An 18,065-nucleotide genomic window follows, 5' to 3' on the forward strand; every position below is an offset into this window, starting at 1 on the left:
AGTAGTGGGAGGATTAAAGAACCAATTCCTAGGAAGAAATCGCAATCTCTAAGCTTTCGCTACCCAATCAGCCACTCTATTAGTTTTTCGACTACAATGTTCGAGTGTCAGGCCAGAAATATTCTCCAGCTTGTGCTTGGCCCGGTCCACGAGAGGTTGTATAGTCCAGTTAAAATCTGTGGAAGATAAGACACTTTCCACTAATAGTCGACAATCAGATAGAAGTACTATTTCTTTTTCTGGGGAATTTGGGATGAGCATGGAAGAGATAAAATCTAGGGTTTCAACCAAAGCTATGGCCTCCGCCTGTTCTGCTGAGCTTACCTCGATATCCTTTGCAAACCCATCTCGTATTCGGCCGAAAGAGTCTCTGCAGATACAAGCTATTGAAGCCCGAGCTCTCAATCGCAGCTGTTGAGGATTGGAGAAGGCTCCCGACATTGCTCTATTTGGGTCATGTTTGAAGGCCGAAAATGGTTCCCGTCCTTCTTCTGCGTCGTCGCTTTGCTGGCTGGTCGGTCTGCCATCCCGCTCTTCAGATCTGGAAATCCATCCTCTGTTCGGGGCAAAAGACAACCTGGTTGTTCGTGCTTCTCTGTTTGGACCTACAGGCAGATCTGGGTTGCTCCTTGCAGGTGCGTTGTTTCTACGCTAGTTGATCGTGCCTCAAAATACTCTTCCGAGTGGCAATTCCTCTCATCTTGGATGCTTCTACTATGCTGCTACCGTGTTTGAAGACCAGATCTGGACGATCTGAGTTCGTGATACTCCACATCAGTGGCGATAGGTGCTTCTTCAAAAATGGCATTGTTCAGGGGATGCTTCCCATGAGGAGAGACGGCATTTGTACTGTGAAGCTCAGTCAGGGGCTTCTCGCTGCAGATCCGGAATAATGGTGGCGTATGCAATTTTTCAGATCCATTCCCAGCAGGAGGTCCGATGTTATGATCCTCAACCATCGTATCGTTATGTGGTTCATTGTCGGTGCCGTGGCTAAGAGGGGGAGTTTCACTTTCAGTGTCTACAGCGATATTGCATAGCTCAGGCGGGCGATTTAAGTTGTAGTTCCGGAAGAGTGTCGCATCTCCATTTGGTCAGCATTTCCAAACATGTAAGTGCTGCTTTTGTCTATGTTCCTCGCACGATTTTCCTTAGCCTGAGGGTATGCATCAATTGAGCTCCAGTGTAGGGGTTGTTTGCCTTTCTGTCTTGCTCGGGTTATACTGGGCGCCAGTTGCTTGGCAGTACAGGTATGAGTCTGACTCAGGTTGAGATGTGGTCCGGTCTCCTCTCTGTGCATATTTGGTAGGCGTTGTGTACAGATCGGACTTCTCGAAACTGTATTTGTCAGTGTAGCTTTATGTGGTTTATCCTTGCTGGTATAACTGTGGGTCTTCAAGATAGGCGTTACATCAGAGTTGTGGTTGGTCAGATTGTTGTCGTAATTGGAGGTTGAGGGCATGGAAGGATTCGGAATTGTGTCATTGCGACACAGTACCGCATCTGGAAATTCTTCAGGCGACTTGCTGGTATCCCAGTTGGCTTCGAAAGAGGCATCTATGTTAACCTTTAGTACTCCCAGGGCAGGGGGTTGCCACGTACCAGGTCCGTCTGGTCCGGGATTTCTTCCTGTTGATTTTCTATTCCAAGTTGAGAAGCTTTCCTGTGATATTTTGGCGTTGAACATGGTTTGGTGCGGGTTGAGGATATGCTTTTTAAAAATGAAAGAGTTACGATCCTTCCATATGCACCATAAAACAGTGGCAACCAGTTCAAAATTAGGTGAGCTTCTTTGTCCAGCCAAATACTCGCTTAACCATTCATCAAATCTTGTCAGACCCACTCGTTCTATTCGGGCTTGCAGTGTGGGCTCATTCCAGATTCTTGTTGTCCAGGGGCAGAGCAGCAAGGTGTGCTCAATCGTCTCCGGTTCCTGCTTACATATTGGGCATAAGGGATCAGGTACAATCTTCCTCTTATATAGATTATCCATAGTATGAAGTGCATTTTGGCAGGCACTCCATAGGAAGAATTTGACTTTCGGTTGTATGACGGAGTTCCAAATACGTTTCCATAATTCTGGCTTGAATTGGTGCGATGTAGTTGGTGTTGACTCCCGATGATTAGTTGGTTTTCTGTTTGAGAAGTAGGCACTCTTTACCGTATAGTTTCCTGACTTATTTTTTGTCCAAACCAGTTTGTCTTCTGTTGTTGGGAGGCCTAGAGGTATTGCTTTGATTGCCGTCACTAGTTGTTCTTCGAATAAAGATCGCAGTAGGTCTTCCTTCCACTGTCCAGCTTCAACATCAATCAAGTCAGCAACTTTACTTGGTTCAAAAGGGCTAACAAATCCTCCAATAGTTCCTATTTTGAGCCACCTATCCTCTCTAATTGAGATATTTTGCCCATTTCCCACTGCCCACATGACTTGAGGAGCAATTGCATCTCTCCCTGTTAATAAGCTTTGCCAGCCCCACGATGGACGGGAGCCTTTTGCTGCACGCCAAAAATCACAATTGGGAAAGTATAGACCTTTCATGATTTGAGTCCAAAGTGAGTTCTGACTTTGAGAAATCCTCCAAGCTTGTTTCCCTAGCATGGCAGAGTTAAAGGCCATTAAGTCCTTAAATCCAAGCCCGCCTTCCTCCTTACGAAGTTTTAGGATATCCCATTTTCTCCAGTGCAAACCAGTTGTCTTGTTAGTATTCCGCCACCAGAAGTTAGCAATGTTTTTCTCAATGGCTTTGATAATGGAAATCGGGATTTTAAAGATTGACATTGCATATTGAGGATTGCTCGAACTACGATTTTAGAAGAATCTCCTTTCCAGCTCTTGATAGGAGGTTTTCTTTCCAGCTTTCCAATTTCGAGTTTACCCTGGCCAGTATCCATGCAAACATATCTTTTTTCGAGGCCCCCCAGTCTGACGGGATGCCTAAGTATTTCCCAGTTTTTGCAATTTCAGGTATCCTCAGCATTGTAACCATATTTCTTCTAAGGCTGTCTGGGCACCCTTTACTGAAAAAAAATCCCAGATTTGTTTAGATTTATGGCCTGTCCAGATGCATAGCAATATTGGTGGAGAATAGATGCCAAATTTTGGCATTCCAGTATCGTTCCATCTAGGAAGAAAATGGAATTGTCTGCAAATAGTAGGTGGGAAAGGGTTGGACAGTTTCGGTTCAGTTTAATGCCATGGATTGTCTCATTTAAGAGAGCTGTCTTCATCATATGTGAAAGGACATTCGCTACAATAATGAACAGATATGGGGATAGAGGATTGCCTTCGCGTATACCCCGAGATGGCATGAAGAAAGGTAAAGATTCACCATTAAATCTGATGCTGTAGGACACTGTAGAAACGCACTGCATAACCCACTTTACCCAATTAGCGCTAAAGTCCATTTTACATAAGCACTCCTGTAGGAAATCCCACTCGATTCTATCATAAGCTTTCTTCATGTCGAGTTTTAGGATGGCTTGGAAATGCTTCCTCTTATCTCTCGTTCTTAGTCTGTGGATAACTTCTTGAACAATCAAAATATTGTCTTGGATTTGTCGACTCCCTACGAAAGCAGTTTGCTCTTTAGCAATGATGTCCGGTAGAAAAGGTTTCAGTCTGTTGGCGAGGATTTTAGAGATGATTTTGTATATGAAGTTACAAAGGCTTATGGGCCGGAACTGATCTAATCTTTCAGGATTTTTGATTTTGGGGATAAGAATAATCTGGGTTCTATTCATGGCTGGGTTGATAGTTCCCATTTCAAAGAAAAGCTGCACTTCCCTAAGAATGTCTTCGCCTATGTCGTGCCAGTGCTGCTGAAAAAAGAGGCCATTCAGACCATCTGGGCCGGGAGCTTTGGTGGCACCCAATTGGTGAGTTGCAGCATAAACTTCTTCCATAGTAACGTCTTTAGTAAGCTGAAGATTCATTACCGCATCCACTGATGTTGGAATGTGATTTAAAATAGGCTGAAAATTCCGAGGACCTGTTGAAGTATACAAGTTGCTGAAGAATTCCATCGTCATGTGTTTGAGGGTCTGATTGTCCCTCACCCAGTCTCCTTCTTCAGTCATCAGCATGGTAATACGGTTTCTATTTCTCCTTTGTATAGTTGTGGCATGAAAGAATTTTGTATTTCTGTCTCCCCATTTGAGCCACTTAATTCTAGATCTTATTCCCCAGAACATTTCTTCTTGTCGCCAGAGATCTTCGATTTCTTTATGGATAGTCTGAATTCTGCTCTGATCAAACTTCAATGTAGGGCTGTTCATCCGATATTGGAGCTCATTTTTCAGGCCTTCGATTTTTTTATATGCGTTGGGGAATCGGTTTTTACTCCAGGCCTCTAATCGAGTAGCCACATTGGTAAGTTTCTCTACCATATTTTTCCGGTGGGAGTCCTCCCATGTTCGTTTGACAATACGCTTACAGTCCTCATCTTCTGCCCAAAATGGCTCATATCTAAACTCTCTTTTTCTGCGTGCCAGAGTGGGGGAAGTTGACAAAATGAGAGGACTATGATCTGAACCAATAGCTGGTAGGGCGGTAACATCGGCATTTGAGTAAGATATTCTCCAATCTATGGTACAAATTGCTCTGTCCAGCCTTTCTCTAACATTTGCAGTACCCTCTCTTCTGTTCGTCCAGGTAAAGGCGCACCCTTTGCTTTCCAGGTCCATCAAAGAACAAGCATATAGGAAGTCCCTGAAAGCGATAAGTCGAAAATGATCTGCCATCCTCTTTCCCACTTTTTCCCAATGGTATAATATTTCATTAAAGTCCCCGATGCATAACCAAGGGAGGTGATTGGATGCACTAACCCTTTGTATTTCGTCCCAAAGGATAATTCTGTCATGGAATGCATTAGGAGCGTGGAGAAAGATAATTCGCATAGATTGTTTGCTGTCATGTAGGAGGCATTGCACATTGATGATATATTCGGAGTGAGAGTCGATTGAAATAGATACCCGGTCATCCCAAAAAAGAGCCAAACCCCGATAACCCATCCGGATTCACCAAAAACTGTTATTGACCTTAAGTCGTCTTCGTAGTCTTTGCACCTTCTGCTCTTGATTCTTTGTTTCCATAAGAAAAATAATGTTCGGTTTTTCTTGAGTCACAAGGACTCTAAGAGACTGAATTGTCAGGGAGGAACCCAACCCCTGACAATTCCAACTCATTAGTTTCATGGTTGCACCGGTGGCTTATTAGGGCTAGCCACCAAAGCCCGTTGATTTGATGTATCTTCTTCCATGACAGGAATGTCTATCAGATGAGAGTGATCTGCACCAGTTGTCCTTGAGGATTGAGCTCCATAGGGGCAGAATCTTTTACCTTTCTTAGATGGATGGATCTTGGTAGACCTGGCTTTACCTTTAGCTGGATCTTTTTCTACCTGTAAGCATAGCTGCTGCTTTCTTTCATTTTCTTTAATCCGTTCTTTGTGCAAGGTCAGCATGGATTCCGAGTCCAAGCAGCTGCTATCCTGCTTCTGTGAATTTTTTCCATCGAAAATGGTGATAGCTCGGGAAGAGCCAAGGTGATCAGGTTGCTGTTGAGGTCGTATCTCAGCAGGAATAATGGCTGGTTGAGGTGCAAGGGTGTCACTAGCCAGGGGAGATTCCGGCACAATTTCGTCATCTTCAATAACCTGTGGATGCTGGCCATAATATATTTTTCCATAGGGGCTTAGATTCCGAACCTCAGCACATAACCAGCTCCCGAAGTTGCCCGGTAAGTCTTCATCCATCCCTGTAGATGCATAAGGTATCTCTTGACAAGCAGTGGCGTAATGGCCAATTCTACCACAAGAGTAGCAAAAGTGAGGTAGTCGCTCGTATTTGTATTCGATCCACAATTTTTTGGTTCCCAAATTAAATACAACCCCTGTTTTAAGAGGTTTAGCTAAATTCAGCTTGATTTTTGCCTTCCCAATCTTATAGTGACTACTCCCTCTTGCTTCCAGTTTAATCTCAAGGACTTCACCAACCTTGGAGGCAAGCTCACGAACTACCGCCTCCGTAACTCTGCCGAAGGGTAATCCAAACATATGCACCCAAAATGGACAGTAAGAGAAGTCGTAGCAAATGTCAGGAATGTCAGGATCGCATTGTTGGAGCACAAGGAGGTTACTGGAAAAGGACCAAGGACCATTCTCTAGTACTTTCCTCTTCTCAGCTTCGGATTTAAAGGAGAATGAAAAGAAACCCGGTTCTAACACAGTACAGGAAACTTTCTCTGTTCTCCAAGCTAGTTTCATAGTGCTGAGAAATGCCTGGAAATTAACGTTCGGGCGAGAATAGAGCTTGCCAAATAAGGTAAGCTTGCATTCAAAAAGTTTTTCAGCAGAGATTCCCTGAGTAACATCAATAATATCTTCCTCAGACCATAAATTTCCCAGGCTTTTACACAGCGCCTCTAACCTGTTCGCTTCTATAATTGGATTAGCCATGTTACCTACTGCAATTAATCTGAGGAATATAAACCAAAGGCCACCTTATAAGAGAAAAGGCAGTCCAGACACTGAAGCAAGAGCAGGGGGAGCCTCCGGGGAACAACAAAAAGCATTGATTTGAACCTTGTAGAGTAGATAGGGAAGGATGAAGCTCGGGCACACCCAACCCGTCAATAAGTGCACTGCTTAGTTGCAGGGGAAGCAGTCGAGGTAAAGAACGGTGAGAAATTTTCACGAAGGGGATGGTGGATTGCTAGAGATGGGTGTGGTAGGGAATGCGAACAGCAAAGCGAGCGGTGGAAATAGGGAAACTTGTGGCTGGAGGTAAGGGATGTAAGAAAAGGATGGAAATTAGGGATGGGAAAAGCTCGCAAGAACGAACTAACAAATGTTAGGGTTTTTCAAAATGAAGGAGACGACCAGGGAAAGAGAAAGGTGAGTCGGTGGGAAATTGCTGCTACATCGTGAGAAGGGGAGGTTAAGAAAGGTTTTACACTGGAGGAGACGTCCACAAAAAGGAACGGGTAAAACTACCTTCCGGTAGAGAGGAGCCCAGATCGCCTGGGAGCTCTGAAGCGAAGCTTTTGTTCCTCCTCCCGTACATTGACCCATCAACTTTTAAATTACGTGGACTTTAGATGAAGAATATTCATATTGTGAAGTGTACTTATTTTAGCATGTGAATAAGTAAGCAACTTATCTATCTAAAATTAAATTTACGTCAGAATAATTCAAATGTTAGATTATTTTATGATTTTATTTTTACTTAATATCAATTTATAAAATAAGAAAATAAATAATATAACTTAGTTGAAACATGCCATTCGGCATTCCATTCAGGTTTATGTCATTCTTTTGAAACCCACTTGTTGTAAAAAAATCTAAAATCCTTTAAAGCCAATCTGTTCAATAAAGGAAAAAAAAAGAACATAATTAAATCTAAAGTCCACGTGACTTATAATTGATTTAAAGTAAAGGACCAGGAAAAAAATCATAAATTATGATGTATTAGTTTATTTCCTCACGGGATCTTTTACTAAAAATACGAAAGATATGCCTCATTTTTTACTTATCACTAAAACATAATTACGGTTTGATACCTCTATATGAAATCCCTCTTTCAAAAGATCGAATGCCTCTTTTGCCGAATCCCAAACCACCGAACTGTATGGATGCCCTATGTCCCCTCCAGCGCACACCACCGTCCGACGTCACCATCGGCCGCCCGCCCCGTCCTTCACCATGATCGACCCCTCCCCTCGCCGCCAGACGCCAGATTTGGGCCATGGCCGCGAGCTCGGATCTAGCGCGGCCACCACCAGGGGACGCCAGATTCGATGCGGCTATGGTGAGAATAATTGCAGTTTAAGACAACATTTTTCTTATATCCATGCGAAAGTCAATAATCACTTTTTAAACGCGGGAAACGAACAGGTTGTAAAGGGAACCCGCGTCATTTATCCTTCCCTCCATATGTCTGTCGGCCAATTAAAAAACAAAAAAAATTGGGCTATCACGTGATTTTGCAGAAAAGGAATAAAAAATTATCTTTTTTCATTTTCGATAAGCAATTGTATAAAACTTTGCATATCAAGTGAGAAAATAACGCAAGTACTCTATGAATTCTAGTTCAATTTGAAATGTTATATCTGAACTTTTAATTTATTCAATATTGATCCGAAAATATTGATAAACGTCTAATATAATTCTTAAACTATATTGAAATATTTAATATTATATTTTCATTAATTGAAATTACTGAGTATGGCTTTTCCAATGTGTTAAGTTTTAACAATATATCAAAAAAAGAAGAAGTTACATATGAATTATTCACGTAAGATATATTAAACTCGATCCAAGATATAAGAATGCATGTCATCAAGTAACGGTGGATATTTTAGCCTCTTCATTTTGTGGACATGTTGAGTCATAATTTTCAAGAATCCAACTTATCATATAATAATTCGTGTTTTTAAAATAATGTTTGATTTGTTGTTTGAGCAAGTGAAATGACTAAATCAAATATTTATTAATAATTTAAAAATTATATTAAATAAATTAAAAATTCGGAAGTTATATTGAGTAATGAGTACCATTCATGTCATTTTCGTTGCTTAGATCTTCCCAACGTGTGAAAATTGATCTTCAATGCCTTGTTTGGTAACCATCCAAACAGGGCCAAATTCTGATTCTTTGTTCCCGGAATCGGTTTGGAAACAAAATCACGTTTGGTAAAAATTTTGTTCTCGGGAACAAATTGGGAGTAGAATCAAGAATAAATATATATATGATTCTTGTTCTAGAATCAGAAAAAGAATCAAACTTAACTATTCTTCTTATTTTCTTTTTCTTCTCTTTTTTTCTTCTTCTTCAATTGCACACCCCCATCCACCACCGTCCGCCGTCGTCCGCCGTCGCCATTGCCGTTGTCCGCCGCCATCACCAGTCATCGGCAAACGGTCCGGCGAGCTCTGGAGGCAAGCCCAGCCATCGGCGAGGCTCGGCCTCGTCGGTGGCCAAGCGAGCCTCACCGGGCTGGGTGAGCCCCACCCAGCCATAGCAAGGCTCGCGTGGCCACCGGCGAGGCTAGGCAAGCCCCCGATGCCTAGCCCAACCGGTGGCCAGGCGGGCCTCGCCCAACCTCAACAACACTCGCCCAGCCCCGCCGGTGGCTAGGCGAGCCTCACCCGGCCTCGGCAAGGCCAGCCTGGCCATCGGTGAGGCTCGGCCGACAAGGGCGAGCGACGCTCCGGTGAGGTCGCCGGCCTCGCGAGGGCCGGCGGACCGGCCTGAAGAAGAAGAAGAAGAAGAATAGGAGAAAAAAAAAAAGAAAAAGAAAAGAAAAAAAGAAAAATTATAAAATTATAAAATTATGTAAAAATTAAAATAAATTAATTTGGAATAAAATCAATGAACACGGTACCAAACGCAATTCTATTCTAAAATCAGAAATTTTGAACAGTCACCAAACGACTTAAAATGCTTAGAATCAGTTCTCGGGAACAGAATAAAAAAAAATCATTTCTTATCAGAATCTACTCTCGAGAACAGAATTGTTACCAAATGCGCCCCAAGTGAAAAAAATGAACATAAGATTTTCAATTTTCTGTACTACAGCTTTGACTGGCAAGCAGTAACATGTGCAGCGCAAAATTGCTTCTGCACGTACAATTTTTCTTTTTTTCCTACTCTTCCCTCCTTTTTTTTTTACCTATTTTTCAATAGTACGGTGGAGGGAACTATTGCTTTCCCTGACTTGCAAGTAGAGAGCTTTGCAAATGATAATGCAGCCATGGCAATGATGGCAACTCTCCCACAGAGACAAAAAGATAGAGAGAGAGAGAGAGAGAGATGATGATTGGGGTGGACGAGACGACAGGTTTTACTTTGTGATTACGATTACACAAAGTTTGTGTTGATTTTTCTTGGGGGTTAGTCGGCATGGCCTATTTACTTTTTTGAGAGTGACATTTTTGTTTTTGGTCTAATAGAGTGACATTTCGATGGCCGCTAGAGGCGCGTTTGGTAACGATTCTGTTCCCGGGAGTAAATTCTGATCATAAATGATTTTTTTTTATTCTGTTCTTGGGAACTGATTCTAAGCATTTTAAGCCGTTTGGTAATTGTCCAAAATTTTTATTCTGGAATAGAATTGCGTTTGGTACCATGCTCATTAATTATGTTCCAAATTAATCTCTTTTAATTTTTAAATAATTTTTTTTTTTTTTTTTTTTTTTCTTTCTTTTTTCCTTTTTCCTTTTCTTTTTTCCTTTTTCTCCTATTCTTCTTCTCCGGTGACCGACCAGACGAGGGCCGACGACCTCATCGGAGCATCACCAGCCCTCGGCGAGGCCGGCCCTCGTCGGCCGAGCCTCACTTGGCCACCGGCGGGCCGGGTGAGGCCCGCCTGGCCACCGACAGGGTGGGCAAGCCTCGTCGAGGCTAGGCGGGCCTCACCCAGCCTCGGCAAGGCCCGCTTGGCCACCGGCGAGGCTCGGCCTTGCCAGATCTAGGGAGGCCAAGCCTCATCGGTGGTTGGGCTTACCTCCGGCGAGCTCGCCAGACATCGCCCTGGCCTGGCGAGTCTCTAGTGAGCTCACCAGACTGGCGGACGGTGACTAGCGGCGGCGGCGGTCGGCAGCTGGCGGCGATCGACAGCGGTGAACGGTGGTGGACAGCGGTTGCGAGATGGCCAAAGGGAAGAAGAAGAGGAGTTGGTTTTGATTCTCAAATTTGTTTCCGAACAAGAATTAACTTTTTTTTTGTTCTTGATTCTACTCTCAATTTGTTCCCGGGAACAAAAATTTTACCAAACACGATTCTAGGCCCAAACTGATTCTAGGAACAAAGAATCAGAATTTGGCCCTGTTTGGATAGTTACCAAACACGGCCCATGTGTACTCTTCTTCTTTCCCTTTCCTCTCTTTTGCTTTTTTTCCCCGTTTTTTTTTTTTTTTTCTGATAAGCAGCCAATCGCCACCGTAGCAAAGTGCTGTCACTGCTGCTGCGACTGACCCTCTTCAACACACCTTCAATCGCCACAGCTCTCAATCTCTTTATGTGACATGTGCATGTTGTGTGTGTGGCCTCTATGCGAGCGAGTAGTCGGAGTTTGCACGAATCATTATAGAAACAAGAAAATGGTCTTTGGATCACGAGGAGTCAATGATATGTAGGAACTATCTTCTGGCCACTTTGTAGCGATTGAATTTCGAAATTCCGTTTCTCTAATGACTAGATTATTTGGTTGCATGAGCTACTGCACAACAGACGATATGTCTAGTGACCAAAATTTCATGTTCTTGTTGCCAAAAGGGACCTATAGGGTTGCTCTAGGTCAATTTTAGTGACCGACGTTGGGGAGCTCGATAGCAGTCGTCGGAAATAGACTTTGCTAGAAAATGGAGTTGGCAAAAGTTCAAACAAACACCTTCCGATTAACCTATAAACCAATCACACATAACTGGCACTATACCAGCATTGAATCGAAAAAAGCAAACACCTGCACGACACAAATTTTTTTTCGTCTTCTCCACTTCAGTCACTTCTCAAAATCCATGCCCACTCATCTCCGCCCGCCCGCACATCTCCTCCCTGTTATAATATTATAATATATTTTTATTATTTTAAATATGATCCCACTATTGTATTCCCAATAAATTCTGATTTATTGCTCAATTTATTACCCACGTGTATTACGTGATATTTACCCGTTAATATGTTACTAAAACAGTCTTTATGGAAGATATTGATAATGTAATAAACGGAATAAAAATGTTAGGTCGTCTAGTTCAAACTCTATCATTACAAAAAACACATAATTAGATTTGGGGGGTATTGGCTAGTAGAACAGGTTGTACAGATCTGGTGTTCCCATATTGCAGATCGATTGTGCTACGTGGATCCATCGAAAGTTTTGGGGTCTTCCGCTTTGCAAATTTCATCAATGGCTAGAGGTATGTTGATCTTTACGTTTCCGCAAACCGATCCCGAATTTTGTACGAATTTATCTGTGATTGATAAATCGGGATTGTCAGGTTTTAGTTTATATTTAGTCTATCAGTTGGTATTATAACATGTTTACAATCTCTGCCTTGGTGAAATTTTTGGAATTTTTATTTATTTTCATTAAATTATGTATGGGTAAATTCGGATTTTTATTGCTTGGAATGGAATTTAAAATTACGGCCAAATTTGGGCAACCCACCACGCGATATTGGATCTGCACGGTCACACTGCCATTAGGAAGAAAAACCCTTAAATTTTTCGGCATATTACTGATCATCGGAGGCTAATTGAGCGATGAAATTTTTGGTGGTTAGGGTTTTATAGGACAGATCGTTTTTAGGCTTAATTCTGGTCAATACATTGGTCGTTTTTGTCAAATCTTGAAATTATTCCTTCGTCCCAACGTTCTCTTCGAAACCCATCAACCAATTTGGTCGGACATGGGCTGTGGGAGGAGACCCGGGCGGCGGAACGGACTAGGTCGCGGCAGAAGAAGCAGTGGAAGAGAAAGGCCGAAAGAAGGCCTCGGGCCTGTGTGTTGCACGCGCCCGAGAGCTACAACGTTGCACACGCCCGAGGGGCTGCAATGGGCGCGTGCATTGCACGCGCTCGAAGGACTGCAGTGGGCACGTGCAATGCATGCGCCCTAGGGGTTGAAGCAGGCGCGTGCCTATGATTTCTCAATTCTGCCCCCTACGCATTTAGGAAAATTGCGATTCTGCCCTTGCTCGCATAAAATTTCGATTTTGTCCCCCGGGGCGTGAAAACTTACAATTTTGCTCTTTTTGGGCGTAAAATTCATTTTTTACCCCTTAAAAGTTAAATTCCAATTCTGGCCTTGCATGCAAAATTCCATTTTTACCCCTTTTGCATGTGATTTTACTGTTCTACCCTTATGTGCAATTTTATGAATATTTTCTCATAAAATTAAATGTCTAGTGATCCGTATATATTTAATTAATTAAATATTAGCCACAACATCTTTAATTATATTAAATTATGTACATTAAGAGCCTTTGGATCACATATGGTTAAGGACAATAATTGTGATTAGTCACATTAATATTATGAATTTTATCCCACATGAATTTTCAATATATTAATGTGATCAATTAGGATGAAATATTATTTTATCTTTCTTAATTTACCTACAGGGATTAAGGAAGGGAATATAATTTGATAGTTTCATCAAGAAGTAATTATAAATCAATTTAATTAGAAACTTAGCCCATACGCAGTTTTTGATGTTATGTTATTCATATTTTATAACATGTTTTACATTGGTAAAATATAATTTAAGTTTATTTGCTTCAAATATATTGATACATAAGTTTTCTTTGATTATGATGCAGTCTTACCACCTATGATTAGTTCTGGTATAATTGTTCCCTAGCTTAATGGAAATAACTTCAAAGAATGGAGGGAATTAGTTCTTCTTCAATTGGGGTACATGGATCTTGATTATGCTCTAAGGTCAGACGAACCACCTGAACCTACTAAGAATAGTACTCATGCTGAGCATACTCATTATGCACAATGGGAGCGGTCCAACTATCTCAGTGTGATGTATATAAAGACAAAACTCTCTGCTAGTATTCGTGGTTCAGTCATTCAGCATAACAATGCTAAGGAATTGCTGGAGGCTATTGATGCACAATTTGAGTCTTCAGAGAAGACGCATACCATGACCCTAATTATGAAGTTATCATCATTGAAACTTACTAGTATAAGATGTGTGCGTGAGCACATCATAAAGATGAGGGACATTGCAGCTCAGCTGAAGAATCTTGAGGTTGAGATATCAAAATTCTTTCTTGTATACTATATCCTAAATACTCTTCCACAAGAGTATGGTCCTTTCAAGATCTCTTACAACGCACATAAAACTAAATAGTCGATCAATGAACTCATGACCATGTGTGGAGAGGCTACTAATGGAGAAAGGAGAAAGTGTCCATATGGCAACACATGATAAGTATAAAGAGCAAAGTAAGTAAAAGGGAAAATGTAAGATGCCTCTACCTTCCCAAGCTGGCATTAAGAAGGAATCCAAGTGCTTCTTCTGTAAAAAGAATGGGCACATGAAGAAGGATTGCGCCAAATTTAAGGCCTGGCTAAAAAAACAAAAGATAACCAACCCGCATGTGTTTGTTATGAAACTAATATGGTTAATATGAGTTACAACACTTGGTGGATTGATTCTGATTCTACAATCCATATTTCGAATTCCTTACAGGGTTTTCAAAACCAGCGAAAACCAGTGGGAAGTGAACAAGGCATCTATTCGGGAAACAAGATGCACTCGCGTGTGGAAGCTATTGGGACATACAAATTAGTTCTCAATAGTGGTTTTGTTTTAATTTTAGAAATGACCTTTTATATTCCTAATTTTTCTGGGAATTTAATTTTAGTTTCAAGACTTGTACCTTTGAAATACTCATTTGAATTTTCAGATTCAACATTCAATTTATTGTATAAATTTGAAATTGTTGGGAGTGGTATTTTGTCTGACGGTCTCTTTCGAATTAATTTACAAGACAATGTCATTAATAATGCGATGCATGTTTATGATAATGCTGGTATAAAACGATATGGTGTAAATGATGATTCATCTATGTTGTGGTACCGGAGATTGGGACATATCTCCGTGGATAAAATTAAGCGACTAGTAAATGATGGAGTACTTAATACTCTAGATTTTACTGATTATGAAACTTATGTGAACTGTATAAAGGAAAAATAGACCAACAAATCAAAGAAATGTGCTAAGAGGAGTACATAAATATTATAAATTGTACGTACAAATATTTGTAATCCAAATATGGACTCAAATGGTCAAAAATACGTCATTTCTTTCATAGACAATTATTCACAATTCATGTATCTCTACTTGTTTCGTAATAAGCATGAAGCACTAGATGCCTTTAAGGTATTTAAAACCGAAATAGAGAAACAATGCGGTAAGTAAATTAAGATTGTGAGATCAGATAGAGGTGGAGAATACTATGGTACATACACTGAAGATGAACAAGCACCTGGTCCATTTGTGAAGTTTCTTGAAGAGCATGTGATTATTGCCCAATACACTATGCCCAATTCATCGAACCAAAATAGTGTTGCAGAAAGAAGAAACCAAATATTATTGGTCACATAGTGTGGAGTATGCTCAGCAACTCCAAACTTCCTAAGTTTTTGTAGACTGAGGCTCTTAAAACGACTGTGTACATATTAAATCGAGTTCCAACCAAGATTGTTCCAAGGACGCCTTTTGAGTTATTCAAAGGTTGGAAACCGAGTTTGTGACATGTATGTGTTTAGGGATGCCCATCTGAAGTAAGAATTTACAATCCACAGGAAAATAAGTTAGATCTAGGGACTATAAGTGGGTATTTCATTGGATATGCCGAAAAGTCTAGAGAATACAGATTTTATTATCCATCTCACACCACTAGGTTTGTGGAATCAAGAAATGCTAAATTTCTTGAGAATGACATGATTAGTGGGAGCAAACAATTCAGGGACTTTGTTCCCAAAGAAAATCATTCAGATACTCAATCTTCCACCTCAGGTATTAGATTAGTTGATGTTTACAACACCCTTTCAGTTCAACTGGTCATTAAGCAACCAATCATTGAAGATCCACAATCTCCTGATATTGAACCAGTAGACCCAACTGTTTAGCAATTATCATATATTGTTGAACTTCCAGTTAAACAACAAACTCCTCAGGAGGATATTGATGCAACATTAAGAAGGTCTACTAGAATAAAGAAATCAGCAATTCCTAATGACTACATTGTATATCTATAGGAATCTGACTATAATGTTGGAGTTGAAAGTGATCCCGAGACGTTTTCACAAGCCATGAGCTGTGATAAATCAAATTTATGGTACAATGCCATGAAGGAAGAGATGAATTCTATGGCATCAAACGAAGTCTGGGATTTAGTTGAGTTGCCTGATGGTGCGAAGGCCATTGATTGTAAATGGGTTTTCAAAACTAAGAAGGATTCAATAGGCAATATAGAGAGATACAAAGCCATACATGTTGCCAAGAGATTTACTCAAAAAGAGGGAACCAATTACATGAAGATGTTTTCTCTTATATCCAAGAAAGATTCTCTTTGTACTATTTTGACATTGGTTACTCATTTTGATATGGAGTTACATCAAATGGATGTGAAAACGGCGTTCCTCAATGGAAAATTGAAAGAAGTAGTTTACATGAAACAACTAGAAGGATTCTTCTCTAGTGCTGGTGAGCATTTGGTATGCAAGCTTAAAAGTCTCTGTATGGCTTGAAGCAAGCATCCCGCCAGTGGTACTTAAGATTCCATGAGATCATCTCTTCATTCGGTTTTATAGAGAATGTCATGGATCAATGTATATACCAGAAGGTTAGTGGGAGCAAAATTTGTTTCCTTGTACTATATGTAGATGACATTTTATTTGCAACCAATGACAATGGGTTGTTATATGAAGTGAAACAATTTATCTCTAAGAGTTTTGATATGAAAGATATGGGTGAATCGTCTTATGTCATCGGCATTAAGATCCATAGAGATGGACCTTGAGGTATATTAGGACTATCTCAAGAAACCTATATCAATAAGGTCTTAGAGAGGTTTCGGATGAAAGATTGTTCACCAAGTATAGTACTCATTGTGAATGGTGATAGGTTTAATTTAAACCAATGTCCGAAGAACGATTTTGAAAAGGAACAAATGAATAACATCTCATATGCTTCTGTTGTCAGAAGTTTGATGTATGTTCAGGTTTGCACTTGACCTAACATAGCCTTTGTTGTGAGAATGTTGGAAAGATGCCAAAGTAATCCGAGTATGGACCACTGAAGAGCTGCAAAGAAGGTGATGAGGTACCTTCAAGGAACAAAGGGACACATGCTTATGTATAGACGGACGGATAATTTGGAGGTAGTTGGTTATTCTAACTCAGACTTTGTTGGTTGTGTTGATTCCCGTAAATCAACATCAGGATATATTTTTATGTTTGCCGAAGGAGTGCAAAACAGACCTTGGTTGCCACTTCCACTATGGAGGCAGAGTTCGTTTCCTATTTTAGGCCACCTCACATGGTGTGTGGTTGAAAAGTTTCATATCGGAGCTTAGAGTTATGGATTCCATTGCTAGGCCATTAAGAATATTTTGCGACAATTTAACTGTAGTTTTTATGGCTAAGAACCACAAAAGTGGTAGTCGAAGCAAGCACATCGACATCAAGTATTTAGCCATTAGAGAACGTGTTAAAAAGAAAAGAGTGATCATAGAATACGTAAGCACTTGATTGATGATAACTAATTCTTTAATTAAAGGCATGTCACCAATGAGTTATAAGAATCATGTATCATAAACGGGCATTGGTCCAATCATGTAAATTTTTCTTTATATGGAAGAATTTGTGAGACTTTTATTCATTTATAATGTTTTTCTCAATACAATTGTGAGAAAAATAATTACGTTTAACCTAAAGTAAACATAAGGTTTATTCATTAAATTATTTGATCACATATGGGCTGATAAAACGCATTGTGATACACGGAAGATAATACTCGCTCTAAGAGGACTCATCGCCGTGATTCATGTGTTTTATTTCAATATAAAATTTATGTGGGTTTGGGTTAATAATTCATTTGATGGAATATTGGGATCAAGTGAGAGAATGTTATAATATGTAATATATTTTTATTATTCTAAATATGATCCCAATAAATTCCGATTTATTGCCTAATTTATTATCCACATGTATTACGTGATATTTGCCCGTTAATATGTTAGCATAACAGTCTTGATAGGAGATATCAGCAACGTAATTAACAGAATAAAAATGTCAGGTCGTCTAATTCAAACACTATCACTACAGAAAACATACTATCAAGTTTGAGGGGTATTAGCTAGTAGAACAAGACGTACAGATCTGGTTTCCATATTGTAGATCGATCGTGCTTCGTGGATTCGTCAAAGGTTTTAGGGTCTTCCGCTTTTGCAAATTTCATCAATGGCTAGAGGTATGTTGATCTTTACGTTTCTGCAAACTGATCCCGAATTTTATACAAATTTATCTATGACTCCCACCATGCCT

General features: G+C 40.4%; 1 long non-coding RNA gene across 2 annotated transcripts; it reads left to right on the top strand.

Annotated features, from left to right (window-relative positions):
- Positions 1 to 1,894: 1,894 nt before the first annotated feature.
- Positions 1,895 to 4,363, top strand: LOC108961013. Of its 2 annotated transcripts, none has more exons than XR_005547416.1 (4): positions 1,895 to 1,962; positions 3,756 to 3,876; positions 3,972 to 4,084; positions 4,266 to 4,363. It is a non-coding gene; the product is annotated as an uncharacterized LOC108961013 (long non-coding RNA). The 2 variants fall into 2 exon arrangements; XR_005547415.1 differs by having other exon boundaries at positions 1,896 to 1,962; positions 3,699 to 3,876.
- Positions 4,364 to 18,065: the final 13,702 nt, after the last annotated feature.

This window comes from Eucalyptus grandis, chromosome 11 (assembly GCF_016545825.1).
Source record: "Eucalyptus grandis isolate ANBG69807.140 chromosome 11, ASM1654582v1, whole genome shotgun sequence".
Classification (NCBI taxonomy): Eukaryota; Viridiplantae; Streptophyta; class Magnoliopsida; order Myrtales; family Myrtaceae; genus Eucalyptus; species Eucalyptus grandis.